At 32.5% G+C, this 26,029-nt stretch overlaps 1 protein-coding gene and 1 non-coding gene across 3 annotated transcripts in view; both read right to left on the bottom strand.

Annotated features, from left to right (window-relative positions):
- The window catches only part of FSTL5 (follistatin like 5), a 648,108-nt gene that overhangs the window by 503,268 nt on the left and 118,811 nt on the right, over positions 1 to 26,029 (bottom strand). The window lies entirely within an intron of this gene.
- On the bottom strand, positions 14,815 to 14,921 carry LOC126005684 (U6 spliceosomal RNA). The gene has a single exon (XR_007494724.1). It is a non-coding gene; the product is annotated as a U6 spliceosomal RNA (small nuclear RNA).

Genomic DNA, 26,029 nt, shown 5'->3' with positions numbered 1-26,029 from the left:
AAATATATTCAGATGTATATTATGGAAGAAAATGAATTCACAAAGTATAAAATACATTGCAAGTGATAACCATTTTATCTATTTTTATTTCCACTTTATAAATGTTAAATTCTGTCTATTCACAGAAATATTTAGTCCATTACTGACTCCTAAAGTGACCCTGAAATATAATGGATACTGAAGAAAGACACTGCATGAAGATGGCTTCTATTGTTATCTGAAGAATGTCACTGAGGGTATGTCCTGGATTGGCAGTCATTTGACTGAGGTGGAAAATTTCAAGTCAGACTTTATTTCTAGCAGAAAATGGTATTGTCACACTCCAGCTCACTGAGATTGATTTTTGATTATTTAATTAGCAATCAATTTATCAAACTCTGATGCTACAGTGTGTATGTAGTTTTCTTTAAACTTGTATTTTACAAATTACATGCAGATTCTTATGATTTTCTTCTCACAACTATTTAGCAGAAAGAAGCTACATTTTGTTGCACTGGATACAAAGTTTTAAGGAAAATTCTAGGGATTAGCTATCTATTATTTACCACAAGAAAACTCAGGCATCCAGTAAAGAGGAAAATTTAATAAAACCAAAGGTTAACTGCTTTAAAGACCCCCCCAGTAGTTTTTCTCTTTTTTCTGTTACCATAGGAAATCATATGCCAGATATTTGGTTAGTTCACTATGCTTCTCTATGAAGCCAGATAATATTTAATTTATAATGTTTGCCTCATTCTTAGTCTATTAATATTAATAGCTTCCTGTGTTTGCCTTCTAGGACGCAGCATGATAGTAATAGAAATTTGTGAAACACGATTTTGGCTTCTAGTGATAACAGTTACATTTTGGAATAAAACACTTCCTCATTTTATTACACATATGCTGATAATTCCTCAGAATATTTCTTGTAGTTCTCAGAAAACTAAAAAATATTCTTTCCAACAAGTAAGACTTCCTTAGTTGTTATTTTTTCATTGCAGTCTTAAGCTGAAAAATGTTTAACCAACTTACAATAAATAAGTTAGAGTCTATAAAATTATTTTATAAAACCCTCTAAAGTAGGTTTTTCCACCAAAGATCAGATTTTTCCTGTATACCCTATTGAAAGTCCAATCGATCTCAGGTAGAAAGCAAAAGACTATAGACTAACCAGGGTAGGAGATCCACAAAAATAAAAGAAAAAAGAAGAAATGTTAGGAGTGTGAAAAAAATCTGAAAAATGTTGAGAAACCATGCTCTAATCTATTATTACACTGAAAGGAGAACTGATTATCAGGAAATACACATTCCTTATTTTGTATTTTTTATATATTTTTAGAACATGTTTATGTGAGTGTTCATTTTTATAACTTTACAATTGCAATGTTAATTAAATTACTCTTTTGTTATTTGATCTAAACTTCCTTTGCATAACTGGATTTATTTTTTGTAATTTGAGGTATATAACCAGTCTTTATACCAATGTTTTCCAACTATTTTTGACTAAAGACAATTAGATAGCTTTTGAAATCATACCTCTTAACAAGTACATTTTTCACAAGTACATTTTACAACATATTACAACTGAGATTAGGAATAAAATTGATAAAGGACCTTAAACCTAGCAATCTGATTTTCAAACATAGCAGAGCTTCCAAGTACTTTTGGCTAGCTTTTTGTATGTGTGAAAAGATTTTTATTATTTTTTAGACTAGGAAATAATAGAAATTAGTTGATATAATTAAATTATTAAGTTTTATTTTTGTAATCATCACTCGAATTATGTAATTATGTAATTATTATTTTAATATGTTAATACTTTAAATATACTCAATACATTTAATAACATTATTAATCATTACTATTGGTTAATTTATCCTCTAATTATTATTGATCATGTGTGTGAACTATGCAGTATTTTGGAATATTGTAGTTAAGAATAATTGGATGAGGGGCATAGTGATAACACAGCAGTAGGATCTTTGCCTTGCAAGGGGCCAGCCTGAGACAGATTCATGTTCTATCCCCAGCATCTCATATGATCCACCAAGCCTGCCAGGAGCTATTTCTGAGCACAGAGCCGGAGTAACCTTGAGCATTGCTAGGGTTGGCCCCCCAAAAATCACTAAAATTTAAAAAAAAGAATGGTTTGTTTGTTTGTTTGTTTTTGTTTTGTTTTGTTTTGTTTTTCGTCTGTTTTTTGTGGTGCTTATCGATATAGCTGGAGTCCTCACTGGATAATTGACACTTCTTTTGGTACTGGTGGAGTGTTTCACCTTCTTTTTCTCCTTCATCTCCCAAATCGATGATGAGAGCCTCTAGAAGGATTCCATCCATTTTTGAGTATTAGACTCTTACCCCAGTATATTTATCTTCTCTTTTTCAGGCAAAATCATGCAACTTGAACTAGCTAGTCCTGCCTACAGTTAGAGGGGAGATAAGGGAAGCATCAAGACCAAACAGGGGCAAGACTACTAAGTAGTGGGTTGGATACAGAGGGGACCACATATTCTAGCCGCCCTGGGGGTGAGGGAAGAGGAAATGGGAGGTAGGACAAAAACGGAGGTGTAGGGAGGACAATTTGGTGATGGGAATCCTCCCTGATTTTATGTAAATATGTACCTAAAATGTTATTGTCAACAATATGTAATACACTATGATCAAAATAAAAAATATATTAAAAAAAAGAATGGTTGAGATTTCTCTTCATACACTAATATTGTAAATACCATAGAAAACAGTATGGGTGGAATATGACCAACTCTCCTTAGAATAGATATCTAAAGTTATTAGAAAATGATAACTATTTAAGAAAACAACTTAAAAGGTCATATTATTAACTAAAATTTGTTCCACCTTAAGACTGACATGCTGTTATAACTTCCAACATTCATAATTTGACCCTTCTAAGAGTACACATTTTACAATTTTTAGGGATACCCTCTAAAATGGGGGTTTGTGAAAGCTATTCTAGAATGCTATAGGACAAGCACACTACATACTGTACAATCTCCCAGGCATGAATAAAACCACTTTATGTTAAAGTGTTTTATATTTTGTTTGTTTTATTTTAATTTGTTTCATTTTGTGGGGTCACAGCAACTATGCTCAGGGGTTACTCATTGCTTCACACTCAGATGGTGCTCATTGCTTCACCACTCCTGGTGGTGCTCAGGGTATTATATAGGGTGCCAGGGTTTGAATCCGTAATGGCTACATGGAAGTTAAGTGCCCTATCCACTGTACTATAACTCTGCAACCTGTTTTATATTAATTTTAAAATCTCTAAATATATACACATTTTAGAAAATTATGTAAATAAGTTTTATACAACCAAGTTATTGCTTAATCATTTTTATTTTTTAAGTTTTATAAATAGCAACTTCACTCAAAGTTAATAGTTTATCAGAATTTTATACTTGACAAATTAGTCCTATATAATGTAATGACATGACTCAAATAAGAAATTTAAAGAAAGCTTTAGTTTTAGTTTCATTTTACTGAGATAGTTCCACAAAATTAAAAGAAACTTGACACCTATTTGTCATTTACTCTTGAGAAATTCCACTTTATAAAATTTTCATGTGAATAAATTTAAAGGGTTATTAAATTAGAAATAGAAAATGAATCTGCCTCTATAAGTCTTAAATGAAAGTATATTTACCTGAAATATAAAACATAACAAAGATAAAAAGATAAAGAAGGAAGAAAAAGGGAAGGTAGGAGAACAGGAAGGTTTAGAAAAAATTATTTAAATTTTTTATGTAAGGCCAGATTAATCAGAACCCTGCAGCACACATTTCACATTCTGGAAAGCAGGGTCCATCCCAGTATCACATCTTCAACTGTGCACTGACAAAAGTGACCCCAAAATAATGAGTTGAATGATGTCTCCAAACCATCTCGTGTGGGCCCAAAATAAATAAAACATAGCACTGAGAAGTGGTACAATTATAAATTGCTTTGTTTTATACATGACATACTGAATTCATTTACTATTTTTCTCATTGAAGAAATATAGAAAAAATTTCCACTGAGGCTAATGTTTTTATTTCAATAGTGTGTTTTCACTGCCTCCAGCAAGACTGCTATCATTTTAATATTTTGGTGTCTTCCAGAGCATTGTAGCCATTTTGTTTGCTTAAATACCTGTCATAACAAAGAAAACTACATGACACATTCAAAATATTTCCTTATTCTTTATATTATTTAAAAATAATGTTTAGTTTACATAAAATAATGTTATTGAACATAATTTTTATTTATACTGCTATATGTTAAATAAAAATAAAAGGTTCTGTTTTTGTAAATCTTTTTGTTGTTTATTTTTATTTTCCAGCCACACACAGTGATGTTCATAATGTTATAGGCTCTGCACTCAGAAATTACTCCTGAGAGTGCTGAGGGGACCATATTGGATGCAGGGGATCGAACCTGGTTCACTTGGGTGAAAGGCAAATTCCCTACCTACTGGTTATCACTGTGGCCCTCAGTTTGTGTAAATATTTTAAATGAAAATATCAAATTAGCATGTTTCTCTCTAATATATTAACTCATATACAATGTGCATACACTAATCAATATTCATAAAAATCCCACTGATTTCTTGATCCTGGGCAATGTCTAATGTTAGAACTTAGAAATTAGCTGAATAACTCTGTAGTTTCCAAGATGATGGTAGTGAAGTTGCTTTATTATTATTTATTTTTAAGTACAGATTTTCTTATATACTTACCGAATGGTAAGTGTTGGTAGAAAAATAAGTTAACATCTTTCAGATAGTCTATTAAAGAACAACAAATGAAGTTTAACTCATACTTCATAACTTACTCTTCCTTTGTTGACATTTTTTAAGTTATTTTATCCTAACATGATTGAACTAGCAACAATTTTTACTCATTATGTTACAACTAGTGTAGATATTGTCAAGCTAAAGTTAAAAGTCGAATGCTATTTAATTAGTTTATTTTATACAACAATTTCATGATAGTTGGGGATTGTGATATAGTACAGTGAATAAGGCACTTTGCTTGCATGTGAGTGACCCTGGTTCAATTTTTGGCAATTCTTAAGGTCCCCTGATCCCACCACTAGTGATTATTGAAGAGTCACAAAGTAATCTGAAAGTACTATTGGTTGTGGAACAAAATAAAAAAATAATATTTTCATGACATATACCTAGTTACAAATATTTAATTTTTTATTTTACTTTTATTTAAATGTAGATGCATTTATAAGATGATATTTTAATGAATCTAGGCAGTATTTCTCTTTGAAAGGCAAGGACTAAAATTATCATTTAAATCTGTATACTATTTTGGGGAGTCTTGCGATTAATCCACCCAATCTATGAACAGTGTATATGTCTCTATTTTCTTGTGTACTATTTTATTTCATTTCTTTTACTATTTTATTTCTTAAAGTAGTGTATTATAGTCTTCTTTGTATAGGTTCTTCACCACTTTGTTAAGTTAGATATTTGATTTTTTGTGAAACTATTGTGAATGTTATTTTTTAATGTCCATTTCTTCTCTATCACTATTTGTGTATAGAAGGCCATTTGTTATTCTGTGTTAATTTTGTAATCAGATTTAATGAAATTCCTCTAAGGATACACATGACCTTCTTCAAAAACATGGATAAAATACTCCAGAATGCCTGCTAATAGCTAAAGCAACCCTTAGGAAAAGAAGATAGGAGGCATCGCTTTCCCCAACTTTAAATTGTATCACAAAACACTATACATAAAAACATCATGGTATTGAAATAAAGAAAGACCCTCAGATTAATGGAATAGACTTGATTATCCAAAGAATATTCTGCAGTCAACCAATCAATTAATTTTTGATAAAGGAGCAATTAATGCAAATGGAGCAAGAGAAGCCTCTCTAACAAATGGTTTGGGACAACTGGTTGCCATATGTAAAAAGAGAATGTACACCTCCATCTAACACCATGCACAAAGGTCAAATCCAAATGGATTAAAGACCTTGATACCAGATCCATATGGCACATTAAAGAAAAGATAAAAAAAACTTTTCATGACATTGAGATTAAAGCATCTTCAAGGAGGAAACACCATTGCCCAAACCGGTGGAAATAGAGATAAACAAATGAGACTACATTAAACTGAGAAGCTTCCATACCTCAAAGGAAATAGTGACTAGGAAACAAAGACCATCCATAAATGAGAGATACTCTTCACCCAACAGCCATCATTTAAAGAGCTAGTATCTAAGATATACAAGGTACTGACAGAAATTAACATGGAATAAAACACATCTAACCCCATAAAAAATGGAGAAAAGAAATGAACAGACACTTCCATAAAATAAAATACAATGGCAAAAGGCACATGAAAAAATGTTCCCCAATCATAATCTCCTCACAGAGATTGGCAACATCACAAACAAGAATGATCAGTACTGGTGGGGATGTAGGGAGAAAGAAACTTTTATTCACTGCTGGTGAGAATGCCATCTAGTCAAGCCTTTCTGGGAAACACGAAGATTTCTCAGAAAACTGGACATTGAGTTCCCATATAATCCAACAAAACCACTCCTAGGGATATACTTTAGGGACAAAAAACACAATATGTAACTGTTCTTGCACACCTATGTTCATTGCACCTCTGGTTTCAATAGCCAGAATATGGAGACAACCCTGATGCCTGACAACAGATGAAAGGCTAAATCAACAATGGTACATATAAACAATGGAATACTAAGCAACTGTTAGTAACAATGAAATCTTGGAAGCTCTTATGTTGAGTGAAGTGAGTCAGGAGAGAGATAGACACCTAGTAGTCTCACTCATCTGCAAGACTTAAGAAAAGTAAAATACAGTATGGCAATGATACCCAGAGGCAATAGAGATAAGAACTTATGAAGCTTATCACAAAGAGTGGTCAGTGCAATTAGAGAAATGAGTATACTAACAATTATCATGACAATGGTAGTTAATGAGAGAAAGAGAATGCCTAGGGTGTGGATGAAGAGGGAGATGGGGGACATTGGTAGCAGAAAGACTTCTCTGATAAAGGGGAGGTGTATTTTTAATAATTGCAATCCATCAACAAACATGTTTATAACTATGGTGCTTAAATAAATTTATTATAAAAATCAAATTCAAATTATAATTTAAAAGATTTGTAATTAGATATTATAGTTAAGAAATGAAATTCAGTCTCTTATAGATTAAATATATAACACAGAAATTGTTCCTAAATGTCAATGACAAAATAGTCAAAGCCATGAAAATAAAATCAATAAAGGGGAGATTATTGACAAAGATATGAGTGAATCAGAGTGTGAAAATTTGAGAAAAGCTTAACTTAGAACAGTGGTGACTCAACAAACTGAAACACAGAGTGAAATGATAATAAAGATCATGAATATAGTACATAGAGGTGTATGCTCAAAAGTATATAAACAATATTTCCCTACAAAAATAATTCAGCAATGAAAAGGTAGCCAGTGACACTATAAATTTATATAACTGACAATATAAATAAGTGCAACATTCTAAGGTATCATGTGCATCAGAGAAGAATGAAAAGAAAGAATTGTTAGGGAGATTTTAAAAGGATCAAAAGATTAAGGAAGGCATTTAGTTTTATAACAAATCAAAGTTTATCTTCCACAGACTGGAAACGTTAGGCCAGATGAAGGAACAAAACAGAAATATGAAATACTTCTCAAAATCTCAAACAGCATTTTCCTTCATTTCATTGAATCTAAAATAGACAAATGTGCAGAGCACCTGTCCAGGGTGACAACAAATAACACCAGCTAATAGAAGACATTTGTAACATGTTTCAGAGAAACAAAAGAAAAGGAAGGTCTTAGTTTCAGTATGAGTAAGTGCTTTATTATTAAATTTTTTATGGATAAAAACTAACTCCACATCATATTTTGAATAGATAAATGAATACAAATGGAGGCTACAATAATATATACAGAAGAAATGATGGGAGAATTGAAATGATAGTATTTAACATAGTCAGCTTTTCTGTGGTATTTATTGGAGAGATTAAGGAGTGGTGGGTTGAAGTTGCTGGTGGGGAGCAGACTATTATAGAACAAATATGATGTTTTCAGTAAAATTATGTGGCTTTTAAAAATTTAAGAACAAATGCAAATACAAGAAAAGGAGTGTTTCTGAGGGGAATGAGAGTATACTAGCTTTTTGGGGGGGGCCACACCCAGTGATGCTCAGGGGTTTCTCCTGGCTATGTGCTCAGAAATCGCTACTGGCTTGGGGGACCATATGGATGTCAGGGGATCAAACCGTAGTTCTTCCTAGGCTAGTGCCAGCAAAGCAGATGCCTTACTGCTTGCACCACCACTCCAGCCCCTAAAATACTAGCTTTAACTATTAAAATAGTTTAAATGAAGATATGAATAAGAGCATGTTGTCAAAACATAAGGATATTTTTGTTAAAGACTGAGGATTCACAGACACAGAATATGATTATCTAGAAAGTTTTCTGGACTCTATAAAAAAGTATATTTTTCAGGATCAGGACTAGGTAAATAGACTGGCTTCTAAATATTTATGACTTTATATTTAGGAAGAAAAGAGCAATAATAACAATTATTATTTTTATTATACAGATTTATGAGCTAGGCTTTGAAAAGCAAAACTGGTGCCAGATGAAATTTCATTTAGAGCACTTTACACTTCGTTCAAGATGTATTTTTTTTAATTGACTTTACTTTTCAGGAATCTGGTGTCCAGATTGTATTAAGTGAAAAAACACAAACTGTTGCCTTATGGAGACAACATGTGCAGAATGAGAAACTGAGTTTTTTTCAATTTTTTTTCAGAGAATTCTTTCAAGTTACAATATTTCTAAATGACACAAATTTGTAATTCTGGTTCAGGATCGTTAGAAATAAAAGCTCCATGGAAAAGAACACATGGAAAAGTCTGTGAAATGCAAAAAGAAACATGGATCTTCAGTAAGTGATTAGAAATTCATTTATATTCTAGCCAACTCTGTATCAGTTATGTTTGAACAACAAAATTCAAGTGAATCGGGTAGAAATTAGAGTTAATACCTGCTATGAATTCTATTTCATTTGTGTACTTTCAGCAATGTAATTATAGAAATAGACTGGTTCCATCATTAAGAATCAGCATTTATTTCTGAGCTTGTGCATTCTTTTACTTGGATGTAATAATAATTTCTTACTAATACATGAGTCAATTACTATATTAATATCATAATAATAGTAAATATTTAATGATTATATTTAGCTTATATAAATTGACTCAGACTTCAGGCATTATAATAATGTAGTTCTCAAATCAAGTAACAGAGTAGATTATCAATCACACTAAGAGTACAGTGTCACAATAAGCTATATAAACCTGTTCCTTTTTATTGGATACAAAATGTGAAACAGCAGTTCGTTGACATTCAGGGATATTATTGATATAAAGAAATGTGTTGCATTCTTACAGTGTAGGGTTTTTTGCTTCATGACTGGTTATTTGGTTTATATGTGACCTTTCAGTAGTGTGTTTCTTCTTTGTTTTATCACAAACATCATCAGCTCAAATTTATCTGAGAACGCTTTTATCACTCCTCATCTAAATAAGACCTATGACTAATATTGAACTCTATCTTAAAAGTTTCATTCAGTAATTTGCATGTTATTTTTTCTTTTTCTTGCCTGGGCAGTTCTGTATGGGAGAAATGTTTGTATTCTTTTAATATGTTCCAGATATTTAAGCCTTTCCTACTCCATATGTTTTTATATGTCTGCCTCTCTCTCTGATTTTTGAGGGTTTTTTTGATTACTACCATATTTTCCGGCATATAAGAATACTTTTGAAACAAAAAAAGTCAACCGAAAATCGGGGTTCGTCTTATATGCTGAGTATATCCCGAAAAATGTTTCAATATGCCACTAAACGAAAATTGTCTGAATATTGCCACAAAACAAATTTTCCAACTCAATCCTGCACCAATCACTGCAAGACTGCTTGGACTGCCTCTCTAACTCAGCCAATCGAAGCAGGCTTTTTAAGCATGCAAATTAGACAAGGTTCCGGACCCGAATCTACACTGTGAAAAGCCTGCTCAAATTGGCCAGAGTCAGAGAGGAAGTCTGTTACAGTATAACCTTTGGACCTTTGCTTGTTGTGATTGGTTCACTCTGGTACATACAGTTGCAGCACAGGAATGTTCTGTCTGATACAGCGAATATAGGACTAAACCTATGTTTTAACTGAAAAATTAGGGGGTCATCTTATACGCCCAGTCGTCCTATACACTGGCAAATATGGTATATGTCTTGGTTTTGAGTCAATTTTGTATGGCACTCTTTTGGCCTCTTGAACTTTCACAGCTACATTCTGCCAAAGAATATAGAATTTCATTGCTATTATCTCTCCCACCACTCATTCATCTCCTTTACTTTTCCCTCAACTTCTGCTCTTCCCATAATTCAGAGACGTACCTGATATATTTGCTCATTAATATATTGCATGTTCTTCTATTCTTTCATCTATCTCTTTTTTTCACTTCCTTATCTATATTGACTTGTGTTTTATCTTTAAGGTCAACTTCATTGTTTTCCCCAATAAACATATTTTCCCTTTTTATTTTTTTCTATTTTGCGGACCATACACAGTGGCGTTCAAGGGTTATTCTTGGGTTGGATTGGTGCTTTGGTATTACTAATGACTATTCTCATTGGACCATATATAATGCTAGAGACCAAATTGAGGACCAGTCAAATTGGGCATCAGCCACACTCTGGAAGTCAACTACCCACTGTATTATTTACAGCTCCAGTAAATAAAATTTCTTGTTGTAGGACCCAAGCCTTTGTATTATTGTGTAATCAGTTATCACTATATATATGTGTATATCTATCTATCTATCTATCTATCTATCTATCTATCTATCTATCTATCTATCTATCTATCTATCTATCTATCTATCTATATATATTTGGTTTTGGCGTCACACCTGGCAGTGCTCAGGAGTTACTACTTCTGGCTATCTGATCAGAAATAGCTCCTGTTCAGGCCCGGAGGACCATATGGGACGCTGGAATTCGAACCCAGGTCTGTCCTAGGTCAGCCGCATGCAAGGCAATCACTTTACTGCTGCGCTATCGCTCTGGCCCTGCATTGTAAATTTTTAAATAATGCGGCTGACCTAGGACAGACCTGGATTCAATTTCTGGAGTCCTATATGGTACCCAGACCCAGTATCGATTTCTGAGCACATAGCCAGTAGTAACACCTGAGCATCATGAGGTGTGTCCCATAAAATAAATAAACAAAAAAAACCCAAAAAGAATAATTCATAATGCATGTTTATTTATTTTCAATTATGCAGTGCAATGAAGAATTCATTTATCATTCTGTTATTGTCACAATGCTATGAAAACAAAACAAATAAGGCCTAGAATGTAGTTTACTGGCAGTATCCAGGGATAGCATACACAAAGTCCAGTTGAAACCCATCAATGTAAAAATAAAGCAAAACAAAACAAAACAAAAAACAGAATAAAGAGGGCCAGAGAGTAGGACAAGAAACAGGAAATCTGAGTTTGGAAATCTGAGTTTTGATACTATCTCATTTCCTGAGCATCATCAGAGGATTTCAGAAGAGTGACCTTTGAGCACATATTCAAGAGTAATTTCTGAGCACATGTGGGAGTAAATCCTATAATCTCAAATAAATCAAATTATTTTTAGAAAGTCAAACAAACTATAGATCAATATTAATCCTCCCAGGTTTTGTCCTTACTAACTTGAATATATAATTGAAATTAAATCAAGATAATTTTTTTGATTTACTTTGTAGTTAAATAATATACCTCCAAGAACAATAAATTATGTTTGTTTAATGCAGTCTGTTTAAAATAACCATTAAAATAATGACTGATATGTCCTCAATAGCATACAATTGACAATTTTCTATAAAGATGTTTTATAAGTCGTGGTTTTTTTATTTATATATCTGAAAGAGGATTATACTTACAACCAGGTGTCTCAAACTCAATTTACCTGGGGACCGCAGGACGCAAAGTCGGGTTGAGGTGGGCTGCATAAGGGATTTCGCTTACCGAATATTCGCAATAAAAAAATCACATTAGTAAGGAAAAAAATTGCAAAAAATCACATTAAATATTTGCATACCCTGAACGGAACTGCTTGAGGTATGTGAATGTTTAATGCAATTTTTTTCCTTACAAATGTGATTTTTATTGCGATTATTCGGTAAGTGAATAATCGCGAATACTGCGATATTTGAAGGCTGGCCGTGGCCACAAAATGTTGTATGGAGGGGCGCAAATGGTCTGCTAGTTTGAGACCCCTGCTTATAAAAAATTTTACAATTGAATTTTTCAGGAAATATTCTTAAGTGGTTTTCTATAAAATATAACATTGACCTGATAAAATTGGATTGAAGTAAGGACAACATATTTCAAAGTACATATTGCATATTCGTGGTTTTTTTATTTGCTTTTTAGACTGCATTTAAGAATGATTAGGGCCACCAATTTATTGCCCAGTTCTTGATCTTGTCAATGGTGTAACAACGTAAATCATGTACAGTAGCTCTTTGGTTAATTTCCTTGCTCTATTTAGTATTAACACTATTTTATTCTAAGTTCTATCCAGTACCACTACTTTATATCCACAACCAGTCTAAGATCTCTCCCACACTATGTTAAAGTCGTTCTTCTTCCCATTTTAAATATCTAATAGAATTGTGATATGAATTTACAATTCCATTGCTCATCTAAGGATTGAAGATTGAATTATTCTTCCTTTAGTTCTTTAAACCTTACAAACTTTCTTTCTTTTTTATTCCTTTCAATCAGCACAACTTTTTCCAATTCCGTCCAATTTGCAGCATATCATATGATTTCATAACTTCTCTAGCTAAGTGGTATTTTATTGTTTATATATACCAAAATTGCTATCTACCATCACAAATTTTCTTTATATATAGAACATAATTGAGCTTCATAACCTTAATTTAATTGTTTTGGCTCCAAACTTTCTTAACATTTCTTATTTTATTTATTTTTTTGTGTTGTTGGGAATAAAATACATGAACTTACATTAGCAGTAAAAGTACTCTCTGCTTAATTATATACCCTTTCCTAAATTTCTTTTATTGTCAGAAAAAAACTTCTTTAAATATTGTGTGATTCAAACAGTATGTAATTTGCTTTTAGGAAATTTTAAATTTGTCTATTTTATAATGAAATTAAAGTTAATCGCTGCTGGATGGTATTTACATCAGATTTAATGCACATTTACTACATCATAATCATTTCAATGAACATCATGTGTGGTTGTGTTATTAGTTTATTCTCATTTATCAATTCACTTAAATGCTGTGTTCAAAGTCTTTTCATTGTAGAAGCATTTTTTCTCTGACCAGATAGTATAAAACTTGACTATCAATATGTCTCAAAACTTTTCTATAATTAGTTAAATATATTCAATTTTCCAGAGATTAAAGAAGATTGGCTCTAGGGGCTGGATCTATAGTACAGTGGTAGGACGTTTGCTTTGTTCCTGGCTGATCCAGGACATACCTTGGCTCTATCCCCAACTTCTCATATGGTCCCTAGAGCCAGGAGCAATTTCTTAGCACAGAGCCAGTAGTAACCCATGAGTCACAGGGTGTGGCACAAAAAAACAAAAAAACAAGGGGCCGGGAAGGTGGCGCTAGAGGTAAGGTGTCTGCCTTACAAGCGCTAGCCAAGGAATGGACCGCGGTTCGATCCCCCGGCGTCCCATATGGTCCCCCCAAGCCAGGGGCGATTTCTGAGCACATAGCCAGGAGTAACCCCTGAGCGTCAAACGGGTGTGGCCCAAAAACCAAAAAAAAAAACAAAAAACAAAACAAAACAAAACAAAAACAAAAAAACAAAAAACAAAACAAAAAAAAGATTGGATTTAAAAGAGCTCTCAAGTACTACTAGATGTCACACACACACACACACACACACACACCAAAAAGATACTAAAAATAATGTGTTAGTCCATCTTTATATCTTTTTAGAACTAAATTTGGTGACATGCCTTTTTTGACCAATAAAAAGCCACTGAATGTTATGCAAACATGCTGTAATGTCTTTAAACAGAAGTATGTAATATTTTTCACTCTTGCCTTTCAGTATGAGTTTAATGTGACTTTCTGACCACTGTACCAAAAAGAATCAAAACCATGTAAGAGAGGTCTGAATCCAATTTGCAGTGTTGAATGCACGAGAGGAAAATAAATGTTCTCTATATATGCTACAATATAAGGTTGCACTGTACTGTGGCTTTGCACACATTGATGACCTTGACTTGAATTATTTATTACTTTAGGACTTGAAAATGACTTTAACTTTCCCCTTTCTATTTATTTGCTTGCCCTAACAATGCATTTCTATAGTTCATTCCTTCATTGTTTCTGCATCTGTCTCTGCCCACTCCAAATATTTTAATTGACAAGTTTAAAAATAATTTACGAAATATATGCAATTCCATGATTCTTTGAAATTTAAATTATGTCAAATTATATAGAAATTTATTCTTATTAGTATAGGTTCTATATGACTATATTATTTCATTACTTTATCTATAGTGTGTCTGTTTTGCCTAGAACTTATTTGTGCAAGGTTACTTAATCTCTTGCTTCTTAAACTTTGGTCATGCACTGACATGGAGTTGTAAAAAATATTAATGATGGTAAAAGATGCTGAACGGGAAACAAATAAATTTATGTTGGATTCAACTACATAATTACACTGAGCTTCTGCTGGCAGATCTCATGCATGTTGCATTTCTTTTCTATTTTTTTTAAATATGGGACGCTTCACGAATTTGCGTGTCATCCTTGCGCAGGGGCCATGCTAATCTTCTCTGTATCATTCCAATTTTAGTATATGTGCTGCCGAAGCGATCACACATGTTGCATTTCTTGAGTAAAAATATTGGCAAATTGAGGGGCCAGAATGCTGGTGCAACGGTAGAGCATTTGCTTTACATACGGCTGACCTAGGACGGACCGTGGTTCGCTCCCCTAGCGTTTGATATGGTCCCCCAAGCCAGGATCAATTTCTGAGTTCACAGCAAGGAGTAACCACTGAGCATCACTGGGTATGGCCCAAACACCCTCCCAAAATAATTGGAAAATAGATAAAAATTAAGAGGTTTGGGGTGGAAAGATAGGCAACATCTTAAAGATGATCATCATTTTCTTTCTCAATTTAATACAGAAATATGGACTAATAGATAATGCAGTCAGTAGGTCATTTGCCTTAATTGTATCTGACTCAAGTTTGCTCCCAAAATACCATGTATTCCTTTCAACATGATCAGGGGTGATTCCTGAACACACAATGAGAAGTAAACTCCTGAGCCCCAATGGATGTGCCACACACTCCTGCTAAAATGAAACCCAAAAGCCAATAATATTTAATCTATATTCGTCTGAGGCAAGGAAGAACTGTGGATTTTTTAATCTAAATTCCAACAGTTTAGTCTAAAAATATACTTGAATTTATCCCCCCCCCCAAAAAAAAACCTCTCAGTTTAAATAAATGAATAACTATCAAAAAGCAAATGAATTTTGTCAGAAGCTTTGGTAAAGAAAATGCAGCTGCTTAAGAACCAAGAATAAATGACAAGTTATATCCATGGCCACCTGTTCTTTTGTTTCCTTTATTCCTAAACATGGTGGGTTCTTTTTTTTCTCTCCATTTATCTTTTCTTGGATGTCATTCTCTGACTATATTGTTATCCTCTTTTAATTTTTTCTGTCTAATGTAGCATAAAATTATGGAAAATTCCTGGTAAATTTAGATTCTTTTCCTATAAAGAAACATATTAAAATATATTTTCTCACAAAAGGATACAAAATAAATTTAATAATAACATAAATGTTTACACTTTGAGTAATTTTGGCATAAGTTACACATAAAGTCTTTTTTATTTTTTGTAATAAAAATAATAAATATTTTGTATTACTATAATCCATACTTTTTAAAAATCAGTAGAGGAAAATATTTGTTAAACAAATCAACTAAGTCACATAGACTGTCTTAAAATACTTACATTAAAAATTACTTAGCTAAAATTTATTATCATGTATAGCACACATTCTACCCAGAAGTTAGACCCATTAGGTGATAAAAAATTCTTTAATATTATAAGGGCAATATTGTTATTAGAGTAATTCACAAGAAATTTTAGTACTGGAAGGACTTTGCCTTTGTTATACTAAGACAAAAACGCTCAAATTGCTTTATTCAGAATCGTTTATTCAATCTATACATATAAATAAATGGTTGGTATAATGCCCTTTATACTTTTAAATATTTATTAACAAGATTTATCTCACATTTTTTATCTTTTGTGATAAGCCACTATACTTCCTACTTTTCTCTTTTGTATTATGAATAGAATCTCAGATTACACAACTAACTACAAACTCATTTTGTTTAAAATCAACATTTCTTGCAAATATAAATTTGAATTTTGTATTTTACATACTTGGGTTTTGTCTTCAGCTTATTATTATAATGTTAAAATTCAACAGGTAAGGGCCAGAGTGATAGCACAGCAGTAGGGAGTTTGCCCTGCATGCAGCCAAAATGGTATGAAAACAGGTTCAGTTCCTGGCATCCCATATAGTTCCCCAAGTCTGCCAGGAGAGATTTCTGAGCACAGAGACAGGAGTAACCCCTAAATGTCACCAAGTGTGGCCCCGAAACAAAACAAAACAAAAATTTATATAATTCTGATTTCATACATATGTATATATATATTATAATCAATTTTCCATCATTAAAATGGATTCTGAAATTTAATAATACCCATTGAACACTGATATAATGATTGTGAAAACAAATTATGTAAAATATCAACACACCTTAAAGTCAATAATAGTTTTCTTAAGTCAGACATGCTACTTTTTAAAAATTGTTATTAACTTTTATAAGATACAAAATAAACTAAGAATATTATTTATGACATATATTTATCTTTGACTCTTGAAATTTTAGGATAAAAATTATTATGTCATAGACTTTATTGGCTATTCAAGATCAAATCTGAACTATAGCAGTTTTGTTGAAGGCTACGTTAGAATTTTCAAGCGTTACCTATCCCTTCATAAATAACAGAAACAATGGACTGAGACCTGCTCTGCATAAGGTTTCAGGTTCTTGTGGGAAATGAATAAATGCTGTATGAAGAGGTCAAATGGTGAAATTGAAGTCCATGCGTAGAAGGGACCATCAATTATTTGAGATTCAAACTTACTATTGAGAACTGTGTGTACCCTATTGCCAATATTGATATCTATACGGGCCTCCCACCACAATTAAAAAATATTCTATTGTAAGCACAAAGAAGCCCTACCCTATTAAAATACATAATGATTTTTCTATGTAAAATAGTCATTATTCTAAAGTGCAGTTCTTACTAAGAGAAACAAAATTATATAGTGAAAAATGAATATTCCCTTTTTGATAAATTTTACTAGATTTTGTCTATTTATAAACATATTTGTATTATATATTCTATTGTTTTGGCAAACTATCCAAGAATCTGTAAAATACTACTTTGTTGAATACATGAATAAAATTTAAATGATATTTGAGTTAATATAGGATATAGAAATATAATGTTCACTTATATGCAAGCTAGTTATAGCCTTGTATGTACTAATATGTCTGAATCTTATAGTAAACTTTTAAGTTACCAAAAACACAGATAGTTTTCTTCATTAATTAATTAATGAAATATATACATGAGCTACTTATTAGATCTATACAATAGTTGTCTGAACTTTCAAGGTTTATTCAGTCCTTTTAGTATATTAATTATATGATAATATTGAACAAGATAATATTATAAAGACAAATCAGTTTATAATAAGCACTAATTTATCATTGAAATACAAAAAACATCTCATAGATTTTAGACAGTTCTACACGATTACAAATCCAACTCAAAATACACATTCGTATTTTATTTTAACATTGGAAAATTAATGGTATAATTAATAAGTCAGTAAAAATGAAATAAAATGTCAATTTTAACATACAATGCTTTACTAAACAGAAAATTATTACATTAGAAAGATTTTACAGTATATTAAAAAATAAACACTTAATGAGGATATATAAATATGTGATATATTTTGAATATTTGTGTTTGAGAATACACAACATCCCATCTTAGATATATATCTAAATAGCACAAACAAGTGAATAGATGTATGCACACCATTTTTTTAATAATTATTTTCTATATTCACAACCTGGAAACAACCTAAGTGCTTCCCAAATTTGGGGCATATCTATATGTATGCCACAGAATCCTACAAATTTCAGAATTAATAACTTTTGTCTGATGTTTAACATAAATGGAATTAGAGAGATGACAATAGGATTTCATTCATATATAGTAAAATAAAGACAAAGAAAAAGATAGTAGTTAATGAAAAAAAATATTCCCTCTGAACAAAATTGATATTATCAAATAAGCAGGTAAGCTCAGAGGTCATGGGCTATGGAGAAGGGATAATAAAAGTTGCTGGTGTTGTGCATTGGTAACAACATAATCTTAAAATTAAGTATTTATACACTTGTAAACCAATGTTGTCTCAGTTTAAATAAATTGACTAATGAGCATTGCTTATGTGTAGTCTGAAAAATAAAAATAGCAGCGTTTTTTATATTAGTGTAAATATTTTTAATTCTCATGATATAGTCATTGTATGCGATTTCATATAAATGATAGGTATTTATTTAAAATGGGTGTTAAGATTCTTATTTCTACATCAATATGTTATTAGTTAATTATTTTTGCAATATTGTGTCCTTTACTAACAGAGTTAGGTTATACCTCACAATAATTTTATTTATTATTTGAGCTACACACAGGTCCTCAGCCTAATGTTGCTGGCATGACAGTTTAGTGCCCCAGCAGATGGTGCTGTTGGTCACTGGGAACACATCTGCTCTGGTCTGGTGAGCAAACACAAAATTTATAAAAATATAGGTATTTCTGTGTATTGATATGATATATTACACTGATGACTTACATTTATTTAACCATCCTTGATTCCTTAAAATAAATTCTTCTTGGTCACAGCATATAATCCTTTTAATTTACTTTTGGATAGAGTTAAAATTTTATTGAGAATATTTGTCTTTATGTGTACCAATAATATCTATTCGTTGTAACACCATATATTTAAAAACTTGCTGTTAGAAGTAGAATAAATCTTACTGACAAAATAAAAATTTAAAAATCAAACATAAAGCATAGATTACAAAATGTAACAGAATAAGGTACAGTATCATGCTTACAAATGTTATGAATATGATCACTGTATTTTGTTGGTTCCTATATTATCTAGCCTAAAAAATTGGTTACTGGCTTTCACTTTCTGGGTCACATCCTCTGGTGCACTGGATGACTCTGTCTCTGCACTCAGGCAACACTCTGAATGGGGTTCAGGGAACCACATGGAATTCAGAATTATATGGATTGTTCCTGGGTAAGCAGAGTACAATGCAAGCACCATTTACAATATAATATCTCTCTGGCCCCAGGATTGAAATGTTTACAATGTCCTTAAAAAAATTTGATGTCTACTATAGTACCTCTGTCATTAAAAAATATTTGAAAAAAAATGTTCTTACAATATAATTCCATCCAAATTAAACTTCTCTAATATTCCTTCTAGTAACATTTATGTTTTTCAATGAAATATTCAAGGCTTTATCTATTTTTTCTTAAAATATAATTCTATTAATGCATACATATGGGAATTTAAAGAATAATATTAAATATATACCATGTAACATTTCAAAGCAACTTTAATTTTCATACTATAGTTCATCTCATGACATTTTAAAGTCTGAATTCTTCCATAATTAAAATGTGCTAAAATCAAATTATCTAGAACATTTACTAACCAAATAATATGCTAATATACAATTTCAATAGTAATGAATTTGTAGTCTATGCTTTTAAGTTCATATCAGGGGTCTCAAACTCGCACCCCGTGGGCCGTTTGCGGCCTTCCATACAACATTTTGTGGCCCTGCCCTAGAGGAATCTTTTTTTGTTTTGTTTTGTTTTGTTTTAGTTGTTTGGGTCACACCCCCCAATGTCAAGGCTTACTACTGACTTTTCACTCAAGGATCACCCCGACTTTGTCTCCTGCGGCCCCCAGGTAAATTGAGTTGTAGATCCTTATTTCTATTTTTCTTGTTATATGCTTTCTATTATACTTAAATTATGCTAAATATAGACTCCCAAAATATGGATAAATATTTTATTTATTTTTATGAAAACTCTATGTGGGAAAATTTGATAATAAGGAAGAAGAAGCACACATTAAATAATACTTCTCATTTTAATAGATTTCTATAATGCTATTTACTAATGTTTGTAGAGCTCAGGAACCACTAGAGCCACCTGGCAGTATTTGGGAAAGGACATGCTCTACATGCTCTTTGCTGCCTTTTTTTTTTTTTTTTTTTTTTTTTTTTAGGTAATACTCAGTGGCTCTCAGGGGTTACTCCTGGCTCTAGACTCAGAAATCAGTCCTGGCAGACTCTGGGGACTATATGGGTTGCCCAGGATCTACTCCGTGTAGACTGCATGCAAGGCAAATGCCCTACTGGTTGTAACTCTGGACTGCTATTTGCTACTTTTAATTGACTACAGTTACAGATTATCTGTCACTTTTCCAGTAACATCTACATTTTATTAATTCCTAAAATAGAACAATAGTTGATGCACACTAGTTTTGGTGTATAAAAGAAAGTTAAAAATGTTTTATTATAGTAATGGTTCAACAAATTGGATCACATATAAGAAAGAATGAATAGCATTTAAAAGTAAAGAGTCTGGACCAAGAGATGAGCACATGTTTTGCCTTTGGGAGACCTGGGTTGGCCCAATCCAGGTCTATCTTGGTCTATCTTTCTGCTTCTCACAGTATATCAATTAACAATTAATGTTATTTATTTTCCCCTTTAACTACTTTAAGACAAGTATGAGACAGTGGGACAGGGATGAGAGTACAAGACTATGGAATGTGTGCTTTGCCCTGGAAGACCCAAGTTTCATTTTCAGCCCTGCAGACCTCCAAGAACTGCAGGCTGTATCCTAGGAAGTCTTTACCATAGCAAGCACCCTAGATTAAGATCAGTTTCAGGAATGATATATAGGGTCATGATTTTCTCACCCCTACTCATCTCTAGCTTTAATTTTATTTTAGAAAAAAATTATTTCATTATTTTCTAAAGGAAATTTGTTTCATAAGATAATTATCATTTCTTTTCTTCTACTAATTATATTTTGAGTTTTATGCTCACATAGTTGTGATTGTGGTGTTTTTTAATCAAAAACAATGTCTGTAACTTAAAAGAATCTCTATTTATGGATAATTATGAAACAATAAAAAATACAATGAGGAAGGTCTATAAAATGGTAAGGAAATAAATAGGATGATTTTAGGATAACAAATGACAGATTTTGGGGGCAGGGTGGTGGCACAAGTGGTAGGGCATTTGCCTTGCATGCACTAACCTAGAAAGGACCTCGGTTAGATCATCCAGCGTCCCATATGGTCCACCAAGCCAGGAGCGATTTCTGAGCCCATAGCCAGGAATAACCCCTGAGCATTACCAGATGTGGCCCCAAAACAAAAACAAAATAAAAAAATGACAGATTTTGGAAGAAATTAAATTGTATATAAAAAGAAAGAAGTGATATGGCCAGAGTGATAGTACCATTGATAGGGTATTTACCTAGCATGTAGTTGACCCAAATTTGTTCCCCAGCTTCCCTTATGGTCCCCACAACCTGTCAAGCGTAAAATCTGAGTTCACAGCCAGAAGTAATCAATGAGCACTGTTTGGTATGGCCTCAAACCAAAATAATAATAATAATAATAATAATAATGATAATACATTATAATTTATAATAATAAGTAAATTATTATTATAAATTAGTGAGTCAATCAGACTGAAAGAGGAATAAAGAGAACAACTAATTTTCCCCAATTATTCTAATGCATTCTAATTTGCAGATGAAAATTTTAATATAGAACTCCAAATTCAAACAATCCCCAAATTAATATGTCCATTGAACAATAATTAGACCACCTCTTTTATTTTGAGCACACATTATTACTCAGACAAGAAATCATAACAAAATTTTGGACTTTTCTAGTCCGAATTATATAATTTTGTATAAACAAGGTGAATTATAGAAAAATAAAAATTAGTCTAAGTTAACTTTGTTTGAAACTACAGAATAATGCTCCAAATGCTAACCCTCCACCCTCCATCAAAACAGCAGAAAGTGTCATGGCTATTTCATAAAAGTTTTTAATGGTTGTTAGTTTATATGTATGACATCAAGAAGGCAGTAACAAAAGTAGCTTATAAGCAAATAGATTTTACTGTCATTAGTAAATGTTTCTTAAAAGAATGCTTTAATATCAAAAAGAAGAAATTTCTATAGAATATATAATTTGGAAAGTTATTTGGCAAACAAAAATTGACAGCACATGGCCAGTGATATATTACAGTGGTAGGGCTCTTGTCTTGAATGCAGCTAATTCAGGTTGGATAAATAGAAGCCCATATCACTTATCAAAAACTGCAAAAAGTGATCCCTGAGTGCAGAGAGAGAGGAATATGTCTTAAATACTGCTTGGTGTGTTGTAAAGCCAAAACATAAAATAGCCACAAAGTGTTCAATGGAAGCTAGTTGGATTAATTAAAATATAAGAACCTTAATTCACAAAAGACAAAATTCCTCAATGTAACATATTTTCCGGCGTATAAGACGACTTTTGAAACAAAAAAAGTCAACTGAAAATTGGGGATTGTCTTATACGCCGAATATATCCTGAAAAATATTTCAATATGCCGCTAAATAAAAATTGTCTGAATATTGCCACAAAACGAATTTTCCACCTTGATCCTGCACCAATCACTGCAAGGCTGCTCGGACCACCTCTCTAACTCAGCCAATCCAAGCAGGCTTTTTATGCATGCAAATTAGACAATGTTTTGTACTGGAATCTACACTGTAAAAAGTCTGCTCAGATTGGCCAGAGTCAGAGTAGAAGTCTATTATAGTATAACCTATCAACCTTTGCTTATTGTGATTGGCTCACTGCGGTACATACAGTTGCAGCACAGGAACATTCTGTCTGATACAGCGAATATAGGCCTAAACCTATGTTTTAACTGCAAAGTTAGGGGGTCGTCTTATACGCCCAGTCATCTTATATGCCGGAAAATATGGTATGTACTTCCAAATATAAAAAATGAGTATAATATTAATATAGTTGAAAATTTCCTCTACACATATGATACCAAAATGACTAAAGTGCAATATCTTAAATTTATGATTTTGATAATTATGCTAAATTAATAAGTATAATATAAAAAGCAAGTTTAATTTAAAGTTGCAGTTGATCTAATTCTAATAATGCAACAATCCCATACAGCAAGTCTTTGAAACATTAGAGGATCTTGGATAATTTCTTGTGAATGCAAACAAGATAATCATAAGAAGTGCATACATCAAGTAGCCCTTTCTTCAAACAGTAGTGGTTATGCATATTCAACAGAATGCAAATATTGACTTTTCTGATAGCAAGTGGATCAGATTGAATAGTGTCTGATGGGAAACTATAATCATTTTGTGTAGTGTGGCAATGACCCTCATGCCCTTTTGCCCAGGGTGTATTCCACTTGAATCTTTGATTCAACTAACCTTTGAATAGATTCAACAACTTGATAAATTAAACAGACATTTGGAAAAGGACAATTTCTTCTATTATAATAAAGTGTTTGCAAAAATAAACAAATTCTTATAACATTTCTCCAGAGAGGCAAGGCAGAACTCCTAAGGTTTAAAACTGACTTCTTAAAGAAATATATGAGCACGTGGAAATTTCTACATATATTGAGAAAAAAACATAAAGATCAGAAAACTCTATGTCAGATAGTCAACATGCTCTATAAATAGGGCATTTACATTAGATAAAGTTATTTAAAGTTTTTCAAGCCCATTCACATTAGTGCCACATAAACTCAAATATCTTGGAGTCAACTTGACTAAAGATGTGAAGGACCTATACAAAGAAAACTATAAAACTCTGCTCCAAGAAATAAGAGAAGACAAACAGAAATGGAAACACATACCCTGCCCATAGATTGGCAGGATTAACACAATTAAAATGGCAATATTCCTCAAAGCACTGTACAGATTGAATGTGATCCCTCTAAAGAGACACATGACATTCTTCAAAGAAGTGGATCAAGCAATTTGTAATTCATTTGGAACAATAAACACCCTTGAATAGCTAAAGCAATAATTGGGAAAAAGAATATGGGAGGAATTATTTTCCCCAACTTTAAACTTATTAAAAAGCAATATTTATCAAAACAGCATGGTATTTTAATAAAGACAGACCCTCAGATCAGTGAAATAGGCTTGAATACTCAGAGAATGTTCTCTACACATACAATCACCTAATTTTTGATAAAGGAGCAAGAAATCCTAAGTGGAGCAAAGAAAGCCTCTTTAACAAGTGGTGTTGGCACAACTGGCTAGCCACTTGCAAAAATTTGAACTTCAACCCCCAGCTAACATCATGTACAATGGTAAAATCCAAATGATTAAAGACCTCAATATCAGACCTGATACCATAAGGTATATAGAACAACACGTCGGTAAAACACTCCATGACATTGAGACTAAAGGCATATTCAAGGAGGAAACTGCACTTTGCAAACAAGTGAAAGCAGAGATTAACAGATGGGAATATATTAAGCTGAGAAGCTTCTGCACCTCAAAGGAAATAGTCTCCAGGATACAAAGCCACTCACTGAGCGGGAGAAACTATTCACCCAATACCCATAAGATAAGGGGCTATTATCAAAAACATACAAGGCATTGACAGAACTTCACAGGAAAAAAATCATCTAATCCCATCAAAAAATGGCGAGAAGAAATGGACAAACACTTTGATAAAGAAGAAATACAAATGGCCAAAAGGCACATAAAAAATGCTCCACATCACTAGTCATCAGGGAGATGCAGAGCAAAACAACTATGAGGTACCATCTCACACCACAGAGATTGGTACACATCACAAAAAATGATATCAAGCAGTGTTGGTAGGGATGTGGAGAGAAAGGAATTCTTATCCACTGCTGTTGGGAATGTCATCTAGTTCAACCTTTATGGAAAGCAATATGAATATTCCTCCAAAAACTGGAAATTGAGCTCTCATATGATCCAGCTATACCACTCCTAGAAATGTACTCTAGGAACACAAAAAATACAATACAAAAAATTTCTTCCTTATACCTATATTCATTCCAGAGCAAGACTCTTGAAACAACCAAGATGCCCTTCAACAGATGAATGGCTAAAGAAACTGTGGTACATATACACAATAGAGTACTATTCAGCTATTAGGAGAGATAAAGTCATTAAATTTTCCTATTCATGGATGTACATAGAATCTATTATGCTGAGTGAAATAAATCAGAGAGCGAGAGAAAGATGCAGAATGGTCTCACTCACCTATGGGTTTTAAGAAAAATGCAGGACATTCTTGCAATACTTTTCAGAGACAAAAGAGAGGAGGGCTGGACATTACAGCCCACTTCATGAACCTCACCACAAAGAGTGATGAGCTTTGTTAGAAAAATAACTACATTACGAACTATCCTAACAATGAGAACTTATGAGGGAACTAGAAAGCCTGTCTAGAATAAAGGTGGGGGCGGGCGGGGAGGGATATTTAGGACTTTGGTGGTGAGAATATTGCACTGGTGATAGCAGGTTCCTCTTATATGTCCTCACAGTTTGCTGATAATATGATACTAAGAAAATCCTAAACATGCCAGGAGTGATTTCTATCTGAAGAACCGGAAGTAGTCCCTGAGCATCATCATCATGTGTCCTCCAAAAAACAAACAAAAATACAATAAATGGACAATGAAACTCAGCA

This window comes from Suncus etruscus, chromosome 3 (genome assembly GCF_024139225.1).
Source record: "Suncus etruscus isolate mSunEtr1 chromosome 3, mSunEtr1.pri.cur, whole genome shotgun sequence".
Classification (NCBI taxonomy): domain Eukaryota; kingdom Metazoa; phylum Chordata; class Mammalia; order Eulipotyphla; family Soricidae; genus Suncus; species Suncus etruscus.
This window is presented reverse-complemented; position numbering and strand designations above follow the sequence as displayed.